The sequence below is a fragment of the Elephantulus edwardii genome, unplaced genomic scaffold, assembly GCF_000299155.1.
Source record: "Elephantulus edwardii isolate Elephantulus edwardi_28Jun2011 unplaced genomic scaffold, EleEdw1.0 scaffold00065, whole genome shotgun sequence".
Lineage (NCBI taxonomy): Eukaryota > Metazoa > Chordata > Mammalia > Macroscelidea > Macroscelididae > Elephantulus > Elephantulus edwardii.
Genome location: NW_006399815.1, coordinates 13,477,774 through 13,499,413, shown reverse-complemented (window position 1 = coordinate 13,499,413; position 21,640 = coordinate 13,477,774). Strand labels below are relative to the sequence as shown.

The 21,640-nt window shown below is 37.2% G+C and overlaps 1 protein-coding gene across 1 annotated transcript in view; it reads right to left on the bottom strand.

Annotated features, from left to right (window-relative positions):
• SLC2A13 (solute carrier family 2 (facilitated glucose transporter), member 13) overlaps positions 1 to 21,640 on the bottom strand; it is a 582,019-nt gene that overhangs the window by 363,234 nt on the left and 197,145 nt on the right. The gene's annotated exons all lie outside the window — the stretch shown is intronic.

Here is a 21,640-nt window from a genome sequence, read left to right as displayed (position 1 = left end):
AAACTTACAGCGCAGATGGTACTTAGTGCAGTAAACAGTGAAAAGTACCATGAGAAGAACAGATCTGACAGTTACTAAGAGGAAAGATATATTCAAGCTGAAGTTAACCACTAAACAAGCAAGGTTTTATGACTAATTTTAAGCTAATATAATGAATGTTCGTAAGAGTTACTTTTAATGTTTCATGTTTATAACAATGTCTTGACTCATAATCAGAAACATATTTGGGTCTTTTGGGGAGGAGCAAACTCAAACTAGTTTTTACATAAATCTGTCTTTGTATCCTTTCCACCTATTGAAGCCAATCTCTCTCCCCCTTTTCAATACCTCTTGAGATTCCACTACTTTATCAATAAGGGTAGTCTTAACCATGGTGACATCAGTGTTTAACTTGTATGCTTGAAGTCCATTGGCTAGGAATCAAATCTCCTGCACTGAAAGTGAGAATTCTGCCTCTGACCTGTCATTGCTTTCTTTATTGTTAAATAATGAATGAAAACAACCCATAGAATATCAAAAGTATGCAGTCTTACCGACAATTTCCCTCTTACACAGTATGAACATGATCCCTTAAAGATTAAATAAAAACAAATGATAAAGGAAAAGGAGACATCTATATTAATAAATTGAAACATCTGTATTTCATAGGGCTTGACATCTGTAATCAAAGAGAGGGGTGAACAAATCGGACAGGAAAGTTGGCATAAGCTAATATTTATGGAATTCCTACTAATCTGTAGCTGTATATAAATTAATCCCTTCTTCTCTAATAGGTGTGTATTAGAATTCTTTTTTTGGAAGAATAGAAAACAAAGGCTCAGAGAGGTTATATGTCATCGAATTGACTAAACTCATAGTGACCCATGCACAATTTCTCTGAACCCTACTCTATCCTGAGGCAATCTCACTATCTACTATCCCAGTTAGTGTGTCAATCCTTCTCATTCAGTGTCTTCCTTTCCTACACTGTCCCTTAACCATTCCAAGCATGATGTCCTTTTCCAAAGACTGGTCCCTCATGGCTACAAGCCCAAAGTATGTGAGAGAGAGCCTCAAAATCCTTGTCTCCAAGGAGCAGTTTAGTTTCATCCTCTCTAAGATATGTTCGTTTCCTTGGCAATCCAGAATATGTTCAATACTCTTCTCCAGCACCAAAACTCAAAGGTATGAATTCTTTATCTGTCATCCTTAGTCATTATTCAGCTTTCTGATGCATAGCAAGCAGTGGTGAAGACCATGACCTGGATCAAGCACATCTTAGTCCCTAGAGCCCTGTATCCTTGCTCTTCAGCACTCTGGAGAGATCCCTGACATCAGATTTTCCTAATGCCCTTCATCTTTTGGTTTCCTGACTGCTGGTGACAAGACTGTGGAATCAAGTAAGCTGAAATTGTTAATAACCTCAATCTCTTCTCCATCTATTATGATGTTATCAACTGGCAGACAGATGAGAATCTTCATTTTCTTGATGCTGAGCTTCAATCCATATTCAAACTATAGTCCTTGACCCTCAGTAGCAAAAGCTTCAGGCTCTACTCAGTTTCATCAAGTAAGGTTGTGTCATCTGCATAAAACAAGTTGTTGATGTGTGTGTGTATATATATCTATATATACTTATATATATATACACACATTTATGTATATACATAAAAGTAATATATTCTTTGAATCCACCAGCTGCTTAGGATGGGCAATTTTCTCCTATTCAATTAATTGCTTCAGAAAAACAGCTGGAGGGTCTGCTATGGGATGGATGGTCCAACTTGACAGTTCACAACAACAACAAGAAGTACTACTATCATTCATTACAGAGGTTTAATGAAGGGGTTATGCATTATTAAGTGAATCTATTTCATATTTTTTATTTATTTTGTATTCAAAACTTCATTTAGTAAAATAAATAGTGTGTGGAATTTGGCTTCTGGAATGTAAGTGACCTGGCCTGTCCCTATTATAGACTATTTGTCTCAACACACATTTACAGAAAGTAGTAGTAACTATTTTGATGTTACTTTTTAAAGTTATTTTTTAAAAATGTAAAGTAACTTGCTTCTTTGATGATGGTTCATAAAAGAGAACCAGTAATTTCTATTATTTAATTCCTTAAATAGGGTGATTTTTGACTGAAAACTCTAAAATATTCTACAGAGTCTTGGGAAATTTTGTCAACATTTTTATAGCTTTGTTAAGTACCAAATCATACAGCTCTTAGACAAATAACATTTCCCATGCTTATTAACTCATGGAAATTTGTTGTTATACATCTATAGAGAGATGGAATAAAAAAGTTAGATGAAGTCACTGGGAAACAACTATGAAGAAAGATTCTGACTATGATTTTTAAGCTCCTCAAAGCAAAAACGTCTCAACTAGAAAAATCAGCAAAATTCATCAACCTACTTCTCCAACCTATAGGTTGTTGTTGTTGTTATGTGACATCGAGTCGTCTGTGACTCATAGTGACCCTATGTACAACAACTATAAATCCTGCTCTAATCCTTGCCAATCTTATTGTCTCTAACACGCCTATCCCTATTATCCCAGTGAATGAATCAATTCATCTCATTGAAGGCCTGACTCTCCTGCACTGTCCCTCCACCCTCCCAAGGATGATATCTCTCTGCAAGGACCTATCCCGCCTTGTAAAATGTCACTTTGGAGGGGTCTCTGACAGCAGACTTTCCCCAGTGTCTTTTAATTTTCTGGCTGCTGGTATCAAAAGTGTTGACTATTATAAAATAGGACTGACATCAGTGTTGACGGAAACTGAGAAAGAGGGGATAAATAATATATATGCTGTATTGAAACAGATGAGAGAGAGAACTGTTTAAAAGAGATATATGATCAGGTATTATTGTCATGGCAGGAGTCCAGAATGAAGGCTGTACAGTGTAGTGGACTTGGAGGGAGGGGAAGAATTGTACAGCAATGAAAGAATTTTTCTTTCACTTTTCAAAGAGAAGAGTGAATAGGAGGAGGGGTTACACAGGGGGGAAAGTGCAACAATGAATGAATGAAAACTCTAAGTCTCTGTAAATTTTAATTAAAATTAATGAAAATTTTTTTCTTATTATTAAATTTTATTAGTTTTAATGAACATTTACAGAGATTTTGGGTTTTCATTCATTCATTGTTGCACTGTTTTCTCCACCCTCCTCCCCAGTTCGTTCTTCTCCCCCGCCCCCAATGTCTGTTTTAATTGTCCAAGTGCCACAGTGCTTGTCAAAGCCAGTTCTGATTAATCTCCTTTATCAGTGTGTCCCTTGCTATTCCCTGTCACTCCTCCCTGAGAGAGACTTCACCCTGATTCATAAGGAAAAGGGGATGGCGTATTCTCTTAGCTACTTCCTGCTGAAAAGGGACGCTGTGGGTTTCAGGGTGAATGTCTTCTCTCACTACTCTAAAGGGCCTCCTTGGCAGTAGGAAACACATAGACTATTATGGAGATTGATTTTGGAATTCAGATGCACTGTTATCAATTGTGCTCAGCCATACATGTTCATTAAAATTAATGAAATTTTTTTTAAAAAGAGTGTTTACTGTAGAGCCAAGCAAACTGAAGCTGTCAACAATAATGTCTTCATTATCCATCATGATGCTGCCAATCAGCCCACTGGTGAGAATCTGTTTTCTTGATGTTGAACTTCAATCCATATTGAAGGCTGCAGTTCTTGACCTTCTGCAACAAGTGCTTCATTCCTCTGGTACTCTGCTTTCAGCCAAGATCCATCTAACATTAGCTATAATAGCGCTAGTGCATGGCCTCTTCTAAATCCAGCCTACATTTCACACAGTTCTCTGTTGATGTGCTGTTCCAGTCTTTTTTTGATATCTTCAGCAGAATCTTGCTTGCATGTGGTATCAATGATCACCGTTCTTTGGAATGGGAACAAATATAGATCTCTTCCACTCAGTAGGCCAGGTGGCTGTCCTCCAGACTTCTTGACACAACTTGGTGAGCACATTCAGGGCAGCAATGTCAGTTGGTAGGTATGTCATCACTTCCTGGGGCTTGGTTTTTTGCCAATTCTTTCAGAGCAGCTGGAACTTCTTCCTTTATCACCACAGGCTCTTACTCATATGCTGTTTCATTAAATTCTTCTGTGTCCACCAAATCCTTCTGGTACAATGACTCTGCACACTTTTCCCATCTTCTTTTTTTTTTTTTTTGCACAGATTTAGAAAGTTTTTAATGTCTATGTTATTTGTGTATCCATCTTCTCTTAATGCTTCCTGGATCATTTAATATTCTCCCCAAAGCATCCTTATGTATTGCAACTCAAGGCTTGTATTTGTTCTTTAGTTCCTTCAGCTTAAGAAATGATGCACAAGGTAGACCTTTTAATTTTCTGACTCCAGCTCCTTGCACATTTCATTGTAATGCTTTACTTTGTCTTCCTGTGCTGCCCTCTGGAATCTGTTGAGCTCCTTAATATCTTGATATCTTCCCTTTGCTTTGGCTTCTTGGTGCTCCAGTGCACAGATGGGTTTTCAGAGGCAGTTAAATGTACAGGAGGAGATTCCCCATGTTTTTCCCTCTGAAGAGCTGGTGAATTAGAAACATGTGCCTTTGGGATTGCAGCATAGCTTCTTAACAATAGGCCACCAGAGCTCCTTAGGAGACAGGGCTAAATTTAAAAATATTCAAATGTAGTCAATCTGCTTAAATTCAGAAAAACCAAAAATAATGGAAAGACAATCTCAAAACTCACTATCTAGAAAAAAAGGTACTATCATCCTGTTTTTTTTTCTCTTCTCAGGGATTTACCATAACCAAAGTTAAGACCCTATTTTGCATTACCATTTATCTGTTTCTTAACATCAAATAGTTAGGATTCTCATAGCTTCTCTTTACTTCTACTTTCCATACTGCCTTATTTTCTTTTTCTGGAATAGCACATTAGCCCTAAATTGCATTCTGTAATGCATATTACTACTGTTGATTTAATAAAGCAAAAGAAAAGTATTTGCAGGAGGTAATAATAATTTTAAAAAATATTAATGAACTGACAAAAATTATTATTGATACACAGTGTGCCTTCTGGTTGCTCCTATTTGAAGTGTCAAAAAGATAAGTTAAATGTCCCAGAAGCTAAGAAATAACGCATCTGGTGGATAGATGGGTTATAAACAAGAAGACTGCTTTTAGGAAGCCTGAAAATGTACTGTTATGTGTAGACCCACCTAAAGCTTGGATGCTAACAAGAAATGTTTTGAAGTTTGTTTTCAATTTCTTTTTCTTTTTTACAAAACCCGAGTGTTCACATATCTGACAATCTGCTTCACAAAACCCAGGCTTAAGATAAAAGGAAGTTTGACAAATGAAAATCAAAATCCCAGAGCTATTTGTTCTGTGTAGTATAGAAATGTGGTTTTGGTTGTTGTTGTTATTGTTGTTTTTTAATCCACTAGACCATACTGCTATCAAAAAGTGATTCATTACATGAAGAATGGGTCAAAGTATTTTTTTCAAAGCATTCATTTTCTGGACATATTGACTGAAGCTTTTTCATCATATTTTCACTTAGTTCTTATCCAATTAGAAGTTAACACATAGTTAATGTCTCAGTTTTGCAATGTGCCTTATAATATAATGAAGTTTTTCAAGCCATCTGTGATAAGGGCAATTATTTTTCTTTAAATATGTGAATATTAGCATTGTTGTTGTGTACCATTGAGTCAGAACTGATTCACAGCTGACCCTTCCATGGGTTTTAAGAGGCAGTAAGTCGCACTCGTGAAGACTGCCCATCTTTCACCAGCGGAGCAGCTGGTGTTTGCAAACCACTTGCCTTTGGGTTGGCAACTTCTTGCCATGAAGCCATTGAAGCTTAGAATGCAAATAGTTTTGCTAAATACAATGAAATGAGTTACCAGAAAATGAAATGAAACAAGGACACACAAGTAAAAGCAAACTATTTTCACTATATTCAATAGATAGGTAGGTAATTACTTTGTCAGATTGTGCAGCAAATTATAAGAATAAATGCTTACTTTCTATGTCTTTATTTAACTCAAAACAAACCAAAAGTAAAAATAAAAAGTGGCCTATAAAACAGGCACCACCAGCGTGTGGACTGCATTTTGGGTAGCACTCGATCAAAGAGAATAGGTTTCAGGCATCCCTTTGGTGCTTGCTATGACTCTACAAATCTCAGTTTGTGGAGAGAATAAATATGAGGTCCTATCTTCCACGGCATCTTCATTTTACCTGAGTTAGTTAAAACTGTCATTGATGCCTGGTTTTGATTGTGTACACAGGTGGATATCAAAAACAGGTATATCCTAAAGACATAAAAAGGAGTACCTGAGTGTGATGGTTTAATGTCATGAGAGGATAAAATCTTAATAAACTGTAAATTTAACTCTTGCTTCCTCTCTTTGGCTATTTTTAAACTATAACCTTTAGTTTGGAGAGAGAATAAAAACAAACAGAAAGGCTTTTCTTGAACAAAAACTATGTAAAACCCAGCTGCTAACACCCAAAAAGAAACCAGACAGCTACAGCCTCACATCATATTCAATCAATCAGGTGCCAGGCTAACACAGATAAAATAGAGCCAAATAAGACACACTTATAACTCTCAGAATCTTAATCTAGACTGACACAAATGTCAACAAATAATTACAAATTAATGCATAAGTGTTCTAATTGGGAACTGTGTAAGGTTGACAGTTTTATGTACTATCTATACACTGGTATTTGGTTGTTGTTTTTTATTTTACCTCAGAAAATTTTAGATACTGTTGATCCCCAAAGTCATAGTTTCAAAATTATTAATCTTGTCTCATGTCCTGAAAACTGTTCAATTTCTTCACTAGTTCACAAACTAAAACTGACAAAGCAAACTCCTAATATCCTCTTCCAAATAAATCAGCAGCAATCGATTTCTCTCTACTCCATTTTCTTTTGAACCAAAACCCCTGAGTTACATTTAATTCCTAAATTTAACTCATATTCTATACAGAGTGCTTCAGAAATGCTGTCAACTTTGCATTCTATCATTTCTACCTACCATTCTACATAAACTCAGTTCTTACCACCCTTCAATCTCTTGCCTGAGCTCTAGTCGCTTAATGCTAAGAAGCTGTGCTACAATACCAAAGGCATGTGGTTCAAATCCATCAGCTACTCCACAGGAGAAGGATGAACAATTTCCTCTTGTGTAATTTATGGTCTCTGAAAACCCACTGGAGGGTCAACGATGGGCTGGTCTGGAATTGACGGCAAACAGCAACATCTCTTGCCTGATAATTCCAATTGCCTTTAATTTAAGGAAGCTAAGACATTCCACTATTGTGCCAATTCATCTTATTCTCAAACCAAGCAAGCCTTTCAAAATCTCAGACCATTTTGTCAGCCTTCTACTGATATTTCTTGTCATTCAACAATAAACATTTAACTCCTTGCAATGACATCTTCTCTCTGTCCTTCTCAGCACACTAGTCTCTGCACCACCCTGGCCTCTTCCTTTTTCTTAGTCCAAAGATCTGCACAGCTCACTCATTCATTTCTTTTTAGCTTTTTGAACACAAAACACTTATCACTTCTTCCTGGCCCAACATACATGAAAGTGGAACTCTGTGCCTAGTTGTTGTCCTCTACTTTGCTATTTCCTCATTAGCTTTTGCCTTTTCACTTATATCCATTAACCTTTATCACAAACTGCTACTCACATACCTACTTGTTTATGGTTCCCCTCTCTCAACTAGAAAGAAAATTCCTAGAAGGTTTTTTAACAGCTAAATCCACAGTGCTCATAACTTAAAAAACAGTGCTCATAATTTAAAAACACTTGATAAATAGTTTCTGAATGAATGAATAATCAAAGAGATGCCTCCCTATGACTGGCTACATGAGTGTCAAGAAAGTATTTACAGCAAATAGATGGCACTTAAATTAGGTTTTGAAAGAAGATTCAAGCTTGTTAGACACGGGAAGGGCTAAAAATAACATTGCCATATGTGCAGGATTTTCTCCCCATAAAATCTTGCTGTGTAAGAATGACAGTGTAGGGAAGACTATTAATGTTTTAGGTAAGAGAATCCCAGAGGAAACAAATCCCCATGATCCAGAAAAAGATTTGGTTATGACTAAATAATAATTAAACTGACACAGTTGTCAGAAAATTTTACAGGTAAGACATCAAGCTCCTGAATAACATAAATGTACTCCCAGGAGTCTCTTAACTGTTATCTGTACACTACCCCACCCCTCTACCGCCACCCCATCTCAGCCCCCAGCCTTTTGTTGCCACAAGATTTCAGGTTCATTCATCTAGAGCTTTCCCTCCAAGGACTATGGCACTGATTTTAACAAGAAAAGTCCATGAAGAGCAATTCAATGTCTTAGGACATCCTTCTGCAATATATAGTTCTAGTCTGATCTACTCTTCTTTGTATACCTACGGTTCATGGATTGGTGGTGTTATTTAAGCTCATTGCTGCAGTCACTATGTCAGTTCATCTTATTGAGGGTCATGGACCAGGGATTCCAACTTCTTTAATCTTATTACCCTCTATCTAATTTTGTCTTATTTCTTTTTAATTTCCCCCCATTACCTGGTGAGGTCCATCTAACAGAGTAGAAATTTCTCTGTCTTCCCTCCTAATATTGCCACGTTCATTTAGCATGGTACCAGGCACATAAAAACTGTGATGTGATAAAGCGCTCAAAGAATTCTTTTGAAATCATCAACAAATATTTCACATGGGGAGTTGAGACTTTAACTTCCATCATCTGTTTTGACAGAGTGTCAACCCTTTGAGTAGGATGTGTCCACTCTTGCATTTCTGGCTTGTGCATATTCTGTGCATGGTGTCGTTGCATACAATGTGGTGAATAATTATGATACAGAAGAAACAGGGAAAAGAATGCAAGTATTACCATAGCTCTAGTTCCGGGGCTACCATCAGGTGCCCCCACTTCACAGCAGTGACACTGTGGGGCTTTCTGAGGCCCCTTGTATTGTGTTTGAGATTCTTCACTATATTAATACTCATACAGGCAATTAACGGACAAGGGCTTTTCAAATTTCTAAACCCACATAATAACTTTTACACTTCAACATTTATCCCTTTGTTTTGGCTCCTTGATGTTCTAGTGCGAATCGCAGGGTCTCTTTTAACATCCATTTTGAGTTTTGTTTTTTTTTTTCTTTTTCTTTGAGTTGGCTCCACAATCACCACTCTTGGCACCAGCAGCCAGGAAATTAGAAGACGTATTGTCATGAGAAAGTCTGCTGCTAGGGACCTCTCCAAAGAACTGAAGAGCAATGGCGTCTCTTTGGAGACTAAGATGCGCCTGGTACAGGCCATGGTCTTTGCAATCAATCACTTGCTATGCATCATATAGCTGGACAATGACTAGGAATGATAGAAGAATTGATGCCTTTGAGCTGGGGTGCTGGAGAAAAGAATTGAATATACCATGGACTGCTAAAAGAATGAACAAGTTCATTCTGGAGAAGGTGAAGCCAGGCTGCTCCTTGGAGGCAAGGATTCTGAAGCTTCATCTGACATACTTTGTACATGTTACAAGGAGGTACTAGATCTTGAAGAGGGATGTCATGCTTGGGAGGGTGGAGAGTCCGCCCTGAATGAAATGGATTGATTCAGTGACTGGGGTAATGGGGGTAGGTGTGTCAGAGACAATGGATTGGCACAAGCTGGAACAGGGTTTAGGGCTGTTGTACATAGGGTTGCTATGAGTTGCAGGCGACTCAATGGCACATAACAACTTCTAACAACTTTTGTCATGTAGTGACTTTTTTCTCTCTTCATGGATGATATCCTTGATGTCATCCCACAACTCATTTGGTCTTCGATAACTAGTGCTCAATACTTCAAACCTATTCTTAGGATGATTTTTAAATTTAGGTGGAATACAGACTAAAGGTCCTATTTTTGCTCTCATGGACTTGTTTTCATTTTATTCAGCCTCAAGTGGAACTTGCAAACAAGTAATTGATGATCCATTCCACAGTCAGCACCTGACTTTGTTGAGCTTCTCCAGTGATTCCTTCCCCAGATGTAGTCAATCTGATTCCTAAGCATTCAATCTGGTGAGGTCCATGTGTAAAATAACTTCGTGTTTGTGTGTTTTTTTTTAAAAAAAGGTATTATAAGCAAAAGAAGACAGGGAATATACAGAATTGATGTACCAAAAGAACTGACTGGCAATAAAATGTTTCAGAAAAAAAATATTATCAAGAAACAATGGAAGGAAGAAGTTCAAGCTGTAATGAAGACACTGGCAAACAGTAAAGCCCCAGAAACCTAAGGGATACCAACTGACATGTTTCAAATGACAGATGCAGCACAGGACATGCTCATCATTCTAGGCCAGGAGATTTGAAGAACAGCTGCCTGGCTGACCAAGTAGAAGAGATCAAATTCCCATTCTTAAGAAAGATGATCTAACAAAATGTGGAAATTAAAACAACAATATCATTAATATCATATGATGGCAAAACACTGCTGAAGATTATTCAAAACTGGCTAAAACAATACATAGAAAAGTGCCAGAACTTTAAGCAGGATTCAGAAGAGGTCATGGTGTCAGGAATAACACTGTTGATGTCAAATGGATCCTGAGTGAAAGCAAAGATTACCAGAAGAATGTCTAGTTGTACTTTTTTGACTATGCAAAGTCTTTTGACTCCATAGGTAACTTTGAGAAGAATGGGAATCCCAGAACAATTAATTGTGCTCACACAAAACCTATGCCTAGAAAAATAGAAGCCATTGTGTGAACAGAGCAAGGGAACATTACATGGATTTAAATTAAGAAAGGAGTGCATCAAGGTTGCATGACGTCTCCATACTAATCAGTCTGTATGCTGACCAAATTATTCAAGAAGCTAGACTCTATGGAGAAGAATATATTCTCAGGATTGGAGGAGGACTCATTAATAACTTTTGTTTTATGGATGGCATAATCTTACTTGCTAAAAATGATGAGAACTTAAACATTTACTGCAGACCAAAGACACCTTCAATATGATTTGCATCTCATTATCAAGAAAACAAAAATTCTCACCACTGGGCCAACAGGCAACATTATGAAGAAAAGATTGAAACTGTCAATGGTTTCAACTTACTTGGATCCACAATCAATGAACTTGGTGCCAGTGGTCAAGAGATCCAGTCATGTATTTCACAGGCAAAGTCTGTAGTCAAGGAATTCTACAATTTATTGACAAGCAATGATGTTAGTCTGAGAACTACGGTGTACCAGGTTCAGGCCACAGCCTTTTTCTTCATTTGCTATGCTGCCAAGACCTGGACAGTGAATAAAGATTCACTGATTCAGTGAATAAATATGGAAGAGGAATGGATGTTTTTGAACTGTGTTGCTGGAGAAGAGTAATGAAAATCCTACAAGTCGCCAAGAAAGGAAACAGATATGGCTTAGAGAAGGTGTAGTCAGAGTGCTCCTTGGAAGAAATGATGGTAAAGCTTTGTGTCATATATTTTGGGCATGTTGCTAACAGAGTTTATTCCTTGGAGAAGGACATCATGCTTGGAAAGGTGGAAGGATGGTGAGGGAGAAGCCCCTCAACTTGGTGGACTGACACAGTGATTGCAGCAATGGACTTGAGTATGTCAAGAGATTGTGATGATGGCACAGAACAGGACAAGGTTCAGATCTGTTCATAGATAGTGTTATTAAGAGTCATACTCAATTTGACAGCACCCAAGAATACTAACAACAAATTCATGTAAATAGATATTCAAGTTAAACTCAAATATATCAAACATAGAAACATAGGCATCAAGACCCAAGTTTTCTTATTTTCTTTCAACTAACCACCCCACTTTTTGGTGCCCACAATTGACATGGGTAATCTCATAGCTTTCTGCAGTCTGTATAGCTTGCTTAATACCTCTCTGCTCATTCATTCATTCACTGGTGCATTTGTTTATTTTTGTACTTCATAAGTATTAGCGTTATTATTTTTGTTTTAATTTTTTATTGTGATTTAAATGAACATATCCAGAGCAAGTTCATTTTCCATTCATCAATTTAAACATATTTTGTTTCAAGACAATAATTAAAATATAATGTAACCAGTTCTCTAGCTACTTCCTATACTTTCCATTCTATTCATTCTTTTTACCTGTCCATTCCTGTCTTCTGAGCTTGAGAAAATGTCCTAACCCTAACCCTAACCCTAACCTTCTATGGCCTAACATGGTACATAGATTAGCCTTTAGGAAGCATCTGCTTTACTTTGAACCTTTTACACAAAAAGATTACAAAGTGTTCAGATCACACCACAAGACCCATGAGTTATATTTTCTATCTTTATCCTTTTACTCTGAATACTTCTTAAATAATCCTGGATACTCCCTGGCTAAAATTTCATGGGTAACACTACATACTCCCATTATTAGGTTACAGCCTGAGCGAACCAGCATTGGCTGCCTTCGAGTTCCTTGATTAGCAGGATAGGAATGCCACTTTTATGAAAGTAGTGGGGAGAAAGCCATCATAGCTTGACCACATTCCAGTGCTCCATATTATGCTGACCAAAATAATTTCCTGTTACTCACTTTACATCTTCCACTGATTTTGTCTTGCCTTTTTTGGTCACTTTCCCCACTACTTTTTTTCCTTTCATTTTCGTCCCATGACAGCAGGTCCATTACAGCAAATGGCAGTGACAAGAATGGAGGAGACTCACTGCTTGAGATTCTTCTAACTTAAAAAAAAAAAAAAAAGCTTAACAGAAGACAAATGATATAGATTATCTATACTTTGAAATAGATATTTCTTGATTCTATTAACTAAATGACAAAAACTCCACAGCCATTGAACCAGATCTAACTCCAAGAGAGGCTCACTATAAATCTTACAGGAGGAGACTGCCCATCTTTGTCCCACCAAAAGCTGGTGGATTCAGCAACCTGTCTTTCAGGTAGCATTCCAACAGACCATGAAGTGATGAGGCTAACTGGGAATATAAATATATCAAATAAAAGGACAACGTCATAGTTTTTATCTTTTAAAAGGCATTAAATGGGAAACAAAGTTATTATAGATTTCTCCTTTCCTGGTTCCACGTTGTTCTTGTTAAGAAGCTCTGGACGTGCTGTAGTTAAGATATTAGGCTGCTAACAATAAGGACGATAGTGTGAACCCACCAGCTGCTCCATAAGAGAAAGACATGGCAGTCTATTCTAAAGATTCCCTTCCTAGAAAACCCTCTGAAGCACTTCTACTCTATTTTATATGGTTGCTAAAAGTTATGAAGCTCAACATCAAGAAAACAAAAATTCCCACCACTGAGATGATTGACAGCATCATGACAAATGATGAAGAGATTGAGATTGCTAAAATCTTCAGATTACTTAACTCCACAATCAACACTCTTGGTACCAGAAGTCAGGAAATCAAGACAAATTACATTTGGAAAATCTGCTGTCAGGGACCTATCCAGAGCATTGAAGGGCAACGATTTCAGTGTAGAGACTAAGGTGGACCTGATCCAGGCGTGGTCTTCACAATTACTTGCTATGCATCAGAAAGCTGGACAATGACGAAGGGTGACAGGAGAAGAATTGATGCCTTTGCATTTTGGTGCTAGAGAAGAATACTGAATATGCCATGGACTGCTAGGAGAATAAACGGATTTGTCCTAGAGAGGATGAAACGAGGATACTCCTTGGAGGCAAGGATTTTGAAGCTCCACCTGACACACTCTGCACATGTTGCAAGGAGGGACCAGTCCCCAGAGAAAAACATCATGCTTGGAAAGATGGAGGGACAGTGCAGGAGAGGAAGACTCTGGATGAGAAGGATTGATTTAGTGACTAGGGCAATGGGCTAGAGACAATGATGTTAGCTGAAGACAGAGGCAGTGTTCAGAACTTTTGTACACAGGGTAACTATGAGTCCCAGGCAACTCAATAGCACATAACAATAAGAGTTGGAATTTACATGACAGCAATGAGTTTAGGCTATTATTTTTCTTTGCTTAAAAAAATATAATTTACTACTTAGGTTATAAAGCAGTCTTCAATTTGCTAATCTAATGGTTTAAAATTCATAGATATGTATTTTTAAAAGCTGAGCATGTGTGTGTTTATAGATGCACACACATACATATATTTGTAAGTTATTTAAAGTTAGTTATTCTTTCCAAAGAGTCCTGGTGGCACAGTCATTAAGCTTTTTTAATCTATCAGTCTTTTTTATCCATAACTCTTTGGGAGAAAGAGCTAGCAATCTACTTCCACACACACAAAAATTACAATTTTGGAAATCCTATGGATTCAGCTACATTATGCCCTACAAGGCTGCATTAAGTTGAAAAGTGTTGGTAGTACTGGGTTATCCTTTCCTTTAAAAAAAGCAAAAAAAAAACAAAACAAAACACACACACACACACACAAAAAAAACCCACCACCCTTCTAAAAATGTATCTTACTACAAAATATAGGTATTTACGTATCTAAGAAGGACAAGTTTTAAACATTTAAAAAAGATCTTAACTCTCAAATGTACAATATAATTTATTTCACCTTATACCAGTAATTATCATTTAAAAATATACAAAAATAGCAATGACTATTAAGAAATAATATCTCTGATGAAAATTTCCAATAATTTGATATTGATGTTTTATCTTCACTGATGAATTTTTCATGCTAGCCTTTTATGATTATCCTTGTTTTAGAACCTAATAAACATAAAAGAAGAGCTTTTAGTAGAAACCATGAAAAGACACAATGTAGTCTCGGCAGCATGTCTCAGATGCTGTTGGAGAAATGCAGAGCAGGTCCCGGATGACTTTACTCTGCATCTTCCACATGTGAGGCAGTTGCTAGGAAACGTGAAAGAAAGGGATTTGGTATCAGGTCTGGGGAACAATGAGCTAGCTTAATAGTTATCTGAATACTAACACATAACCTTCATAAAATAAACTGCTGTCTACTTTAGGAAGTTGAAGTTTTTATTTTCCTCTTAGAGAAATAGATTTTGATGTATCCAAGGTCCATTCTTTAGGTACTGTAAGAAAATTTTGCTATCCATCAGAAAGTAAGTAACAGCCACAGACCTCTTAAAAATCTTCTTTCCAACCACGTTTAACTCATCATGCTATTAAATGTATACCGATGATAAGAACTAATCTCACAGTTTCAAGCTGCAGCTCACTGTGCAGGCATTTATATGCACAAATGCTCACAAAAGGTAGGAAAAAAATGAAATCACACATCACAATCACTTCAATAAAATGCCCGTCATAAATTTATCAGAAAAGAAAAGGAAAAAATAGCTTAGGGGGGAAATATCTCTTTATGTGCATACTCATGTCACATGCATTGCTTTGTCCTCAGGCTCTTGGTCTACCTATGTGATACGCAGATAAAGTGCTCTACATCCAAAGCTAGAATATTTTCTGTGTGACTCTGTAGACACTTCACTCTGAAAATTAAGCTGGCCTCAAAAGGTTTTTGCAAGGGCTGGTATGAAATGATGCATGTGGAAGTATTTTAAAACTATACTGTACATGAAGTGGTAATTCTACCTCTATATCTATAAAAAACACAATTTCAATAAATAGGCATATAAATTAGACTTGATATTTGAAAATCAAAACTAAGCCAACTGAAAACATTGCTAATGAGGTTTTGCCTCTAAAAATTTCATAAACTATTTCATTAGTATTAATAATGAACACCAACACTGAGTTATTGATATAGAAAGGCATAATGAAAAACAACAAACTCCAAAAAACCCCAAAACAACAATAACAAAAAACCATTCACAAAAATAATGCACATTATGCATGTCTTTAAAGGCAATTTTAAGTCATTTGTATATTAACTCCTACAGAATTTTAAAGTAGAAAAGTACATTCAACTAGGAAAAATGTACAAGTAAACATATAACAGAACTTCTATCTTAAGTATATAAAACCTCCTTGTATAAGAAAACTTCCTTGGTTTTCTTTATGTTGAAAATGGCTTTTTCATTTCTCCATACCTTCAGATTTTGAACATTACAAGCTTTAAAAACTTGTGAGCCTCTTCTAGATTCAAATTCAAACGGAATTTACATGAGAGTCAGAACCCTTTTAATGTGTTTCTTAAAATCTTCAGCAGCCTACACTTAGACCTGGCTCCACCTGGAGCATCAGTAAGTGCCAAGAACTGAGATCTAAGAGACTCCTACTTCTATTGATCTCAGTGGAACACTAAGGACTGAAAAAAGCTAACCAGCAGACCGGAAACTCACACAGATGCAACACATCCTCAAAGTTCCAAAAGCTCCAGGGTCCTTAGTGAGAGGGCAAAACAATCAATATTCAAGAGAACATATGTTAATATACATGAATATCAACATAGCTAAGCAAAAAGAAGTCTCTTTGAGTCACAAACTAAATAAACATTAGTGGGTCAGCTGTTTTCATAAAGGTTTCTCTACTCTGTCAATGCAGTAATTTACTTCTAGATGAAGCTGAGTCTCCATCTAGATCTGCATTGGTCAAAACTCCCTCTAAGCTGCAAGTAGATTCAAACCATCAGAGAGGAAATCCACCTTGCGGTTAGAAGCTTAAAGCCCTACCTAGAAGGCCATTAGAGCTCCTAGTTGTTGTTATTTTCCTGTACCAAGGAGTCAGAACTGACTCACAGCTGACCCTCCAGCAGGTTTTCAGAGCCATTAAATCACATGGTAGGAGACTGTCCATCTTTTTCCTGCAGGTAGAGGATTCAAACTACATGTCTTTGGGTTGATAGTGCAACTCCTTATCACTAAGCCACCAGAACTCCCTAGAACTCCCTAGTATAGACTGAAAAATAGAAAACTGTACTTTTTTAACATCTTAGAATTATTTTTGTTAAGAATATACACAGCACAGAAGAGATACCAAACCATTACAAGACTGCTCAGCAATTTTCTGCCAAAGGGAGATATTTTTTTAAAGAAATCATGAAGAGTTGTTGTTGTTGTTGGTGTTTCATGGGTTTTTTTCATTATTAAAGTATATCTCTGAAATGGATTTGTAGTAAAAAGTCAGGTGAAGAGACACATTTTCATGGTCTTAGTCATGGTACAATCTGGTCTGAAAAAAAAGGATCATAGTACATTACTTTCACAGAAAAACCAGTTTTGAGGTGTGGGTTTGTTTGTTTTTTTTTATTTTTCTCAACTGTTTTCTCATTTCACCCTCATAATATCTCTGTGAAGCAAGGAGGCAAGAAGAGAAGATGAAAATAAAATCTATCAAAATTAAATGTGCCCAAGGTCACAAACTAATAACCGAGGGAATAAGAATGAGAACACGGGTCCTCCGACTTCCAAGTCAGCATTCTTTATTCTTGGGACTTAATGACATTCAAGTCTATGAAACTACAATCTTGCAAAATTCACTTTACTTAGCACCACTGGGATACAAAAATCTATAAATACAATTTGATTAGCTGAAACTCTGCACATAATCACAAAATGAATTTAGTTTGAAACAAAAACCAAAAGTAAAACAACAAAACTGACCACTTCGGAGTTAGCAAATCATCTCAAAGAAAAGCCACCTTATATGGAAAATGTATTGAACTATACCTCAAACTGAATAAAATAAAATTTTAAATGACTGATAATTTCTATAGTTAATAACCCAAAGCAATAGTTAACCTAATAATTATATAACTTTATTAACTTGATGGTATTATTAGTCAACTGCACATATTTTTACGAGGCTATAAATATCTCTGACTCAACTGAAATTAAGGCTAATAGTAGGAAAACTGAATCAACAGGTTAAAGAAATTAGCCTTATTTAGTATGAAGGATAAAACCATTATGAGTACTACCAATAATGAAATTTATAATGAGAACTTATTAGGTTCCAGGCTAATTGTTTCCCAGCACAGTCTCACTCAATTCCCCCAATCCCTGCATGCAATGGGCACCATTATTTATACTCATCTGATAGATGGAGAGATGACCATGTCCATGTTCATATGGGGCAGAGACAAAAGGTGAACCAAGTACTGCTTAACTCCAAAACTCATACTGTCCATTGTTCTGCCCTAGTACATTGTTTTGACCAAAAAAAATGATGAGATATTGCCTAGAATGCTTAAAGATAAGCCAAAAATACAAATTTCCAAATTATTAGAACTATTAAACACTGAATTGAATGACACTGAATTGAACAAATTACACGTGTTCCTGTCAAGCTGTAGTGGACTTGAGCTCACTCACAGGTGGGTGTTCAGACACAGTAAACTGCACGGGCAGACTGTCTATCCTCCTCTCTTCTCAAGGAACTGTGGATCCAAGACATGTATAGTTAAACTGACAGAGTGAGGTTGGCTTTACCTTCATGAAGAATATATTCTACAGCATTTGTGATGATAGAAACCATTTTGAACATTTTAACAATTGAAACGCTGCAACAGGCAAGAACGTAATACAAAATTATCATTTCCTTAATAATATTTTTAAAGAGGAAAAGTGTCCTTTTAGTCTAGAGGGACAACTGAAGAAGGCCTTCTTATCGGGCTGGAGTCATTTATTCTCTTACAAGGAAAATTTTGAGGAACACTTTCTAACAAATTTAAATTAACAGTTGAGGTTTGCTTCCCCACCCTGCAATCTATAGCTAAATGTCACTCCCCTCTGTTAACACATTATGATCTTCTGATCTTGCATCAAAGATAACCTTTTTAATTACAGGAAGGAAATCATTACCTGGTTTAAACTTTAAATGAGTTACTGTCAGGTTTGCCCGGAATCACACTTTTTTTCTTTCCCTTTTTATAGTTAATGCAAGTGATCACAAGGCCCTGAGACACACCCTAAATGAGCAGCCTCCGCACCTCCATGTGCTCCCTCTTAACAATCTGAACTCTGCTAAGAGCTTTCAGGTGTCATGCAAGTGACTTTTGCATGACCTTCTAGAGGGCAGCCATCCGGAAAGGGCATGTTCTATTATGGCAAAGTACCAAAGCAGACAGGGATCATCTTGAAACCTACAGAGCATGTCCTATGACGGCTCAACAAGTAACAGTAAAGCTATCATTGAAGATCAACTGCTTGTTTCTACTGACTGGCAAAAAAATCTCTCCTTTTCTAAAGATAATATCAACTTTTTCTCCTAAAACTACAGAATAAACATGAGTCCTCCCCCACAGCCTTAGTCTACCTCAGAACCTGCACTTGCTGAGATAGATTTGAGACACTCATGTCCCTTTTTCATCTCTTTTTTATTGTTGTTGTTGTTGTTAGGTTCCTTCAAGTTAACTACAACTCAAAGCAATCGTAAGAACACCAGGTCTGAGCCTTGTTCTATCTTCATGACCTCTGTTATGCTTGAGTCCATTGGTGGATAAGGTGAGGTCAAACCCAAAGGCATGCAGTTATAATCTACCAGGTGCTACCATGTGATTTTTTGTTAGTTGCTGTCGAGTTGTGTATGACTCATAACGACCATATGAACGACAGACCCTCTGAACACTGTCCTATCCTGTGCCATCCTCACAATTACTGACACAATCAAATTCATTGCGGCAGTCACTGTGTCAATCCATCTGCTTGAGAGTCTTCTCCTTAGCTGTCCCTCTACCTTTCTGAGCATGATGTCCTCTCTGAGGAACAGCCGCTCCTAACATGTCCAAAGTATGCGAGGCAAAGCTTCACCATCCTTGCTTCCAAGGAGCACTCTAGCTGCACCTTCCCAACATCTACCTTTTATAGCTCTTTTATAGTCCTTGGGATATTCTGTACTCTTTTCCAACACCACAGCTCAAAGGCATAAATTTTTCTTCAATCATTCCTGCAGTTAGGGTATCTGTATTCTTGCTTATATTTGTTCCAGTTAGTATAGGACTTATCTGTCTGATTGCTATACTGAGGTAACTTGTGGGTGTTGTGATATAGAAAGCTGTGCCACCAGTTTGTCAAATGCCAGAGGGGTCATCTATGTTGGAAAGGTTTGAGTGAAGCTCCTAGATTAAGACAGACTAGCAAGAAGGATTGGCCATCAACTACAGAAATAGAAGGCCTATGAAAACCCATGTGATGATGTCAGTTTGAGAACTAAGGTATGCCTGATTCAGGCCATGGGCTTTTCAGTCACTTGCTGTGCATCTGAGAGCCTGACAGTGACTAAGGATGACTGAATAAGATTTGATGCCTTTAAACTATGGTGTTGGAGAGAGTGCTGAGGATACCATGGACTGAAAAAAGAACAGATAGGTCTTGGAGAAGGTGCAGCCAGAGTGCTCCTTGGAGCAAAGATGGTGAAGCTTCATCTCACATACTTTGGCCATGTTGCTAGGAGAGGTTATTCCTTGGAGAAGGACATCATGCTTGGGCAGGAAGAGTGGTGGTGAAAGAGAGGAAGATTCTCATCCAAGGGTGTTGACACAGTGAATGTGGCAATGGACTGGAGTGTGTTAGAGCCTGTGAGGAGGCATGGGATAGGACAGTGTTCAGGCTGGTTATTTACAGGATCGCTATGAGTCATACTCAACTAGACGGCACTTAACAACAACAACAACAACAAAGTAGAGTCAGTTGTAAGTTGTTTCCAATTCTATGGCACCTAACAATATAGTTACAATCACTTTGTCAGGCCTTCTTGTCTTCCTCTTCTTTCTGTGACCTTTCCCAGTACGATGTCTTTTTCCACGAGCCAGACCATCCTGACAACATGCTCAAATTACGTCAGATGAAGTTTCACCACCCCTGCATCTCAGGAGCACCCTGATTACACTCCTCCAAGACAGACTTCTTTGTTCTTTTGATAGTTGTGGAATATTCAGTACTCTTCTCCAACACCATAATACATAACACATAATACATATTATACATAATATGAACTTAGATGTATGTATGTATGTATGTATGTATGTATGTATGTAAGTAATAAAACTTCTTTTCCACTCTGACTCACCTCTAAACTTGGCTTTTCCAGCAGCAGGCAGCAGAACTGTTTCTCCAGTAAAAGTATTTTCAACAGGAAACAACAGATGGGATAATAGCTATTAACATACTTTATTCCATTTCACAAACCATTGTATTTCATATCACATAATCAACAATCTTGTGAGATAAATCTTCACTAGTTTCTTTTTCTAAATGGGAATACTTGCAATTCTTTTTAAGTATAAATGGATACATTCTATTATTCCTGAGTGTCACCACTGAAAAGTAAATATAGTTGTTATTTACAATTGAAGTGGAACAAACTCATAACTGACCCTCCAGCACGTTTTCACAAACTGTAAATCACAGGAGGAAATTCCCCATATTCTCCCCTAGAAATATATATTACTAGTTTCAAGAATAAAACTAGATGCATTTTGCAGCTGCTAAGCAAAAAACTGAATGATGGTGGTATTCACTGGCCTTCCTTGTAAGCGTATGGATATTATCCTGTTACTCAATATTATATCTCAAGATGGATCCAGCAATGGCTTTCTTAACTATGAAAGCAACTCCAGTTTTCCTCACCTTTTCATCTCCAGAGTATCATATGATTATCCGACTCAAAATGCCCCATGCCAGTCCATCTCGTCTCCCCAATGCCTAGTATGTCAATATTTATGCGTTCCATTTCTTCCTTAACAATATCTAATTTTCCTACATTCATGGTTCTCACATTCCATGTCCCAATCATTA